Source organism: Acanthisitta chloris, unplaced genomic scaffold (assembly GCF_000695815.1).
Source record: "Acanthisitta chloris isolate BGI_N310 unplaced genomic scaffold, ASM69581v1 scaffold12145, whole genome shotgun sequence".
Classification (NCBI taxonomy): Eukaryota; Metazoa; Chordata; class Aves; order Passeriformes; family Acanthisittidae; genus Acanthisitta; species Acanthisitta chloris.
The window spans coordinates 93185-93417 of NW_008674373.1; positions in this window are offsets into that span (position 1 = coordinate 93185).

Here is a 233-nt window from a genome sequence, read left to right on the forward strand (position 1 = left end):
GTCAGGGGCAGATATGCAGGAGATCTGTTAATTCAAAATCACAAACTCTTAACCAGCAATCATCACTTGAATCGGCAACCTCAACTGACAGGACAAACAAAACACTACCGAGTTTATGGTTTTAGTACTTCCCTCTTCTGCAGGCAGCCAAAATAATCTGACACATTTATGTACGTCAACTTTAGCAGCAGATGTCAAGCAAGTTAAGTTGTTTGTCTATTTCCCACCCACCC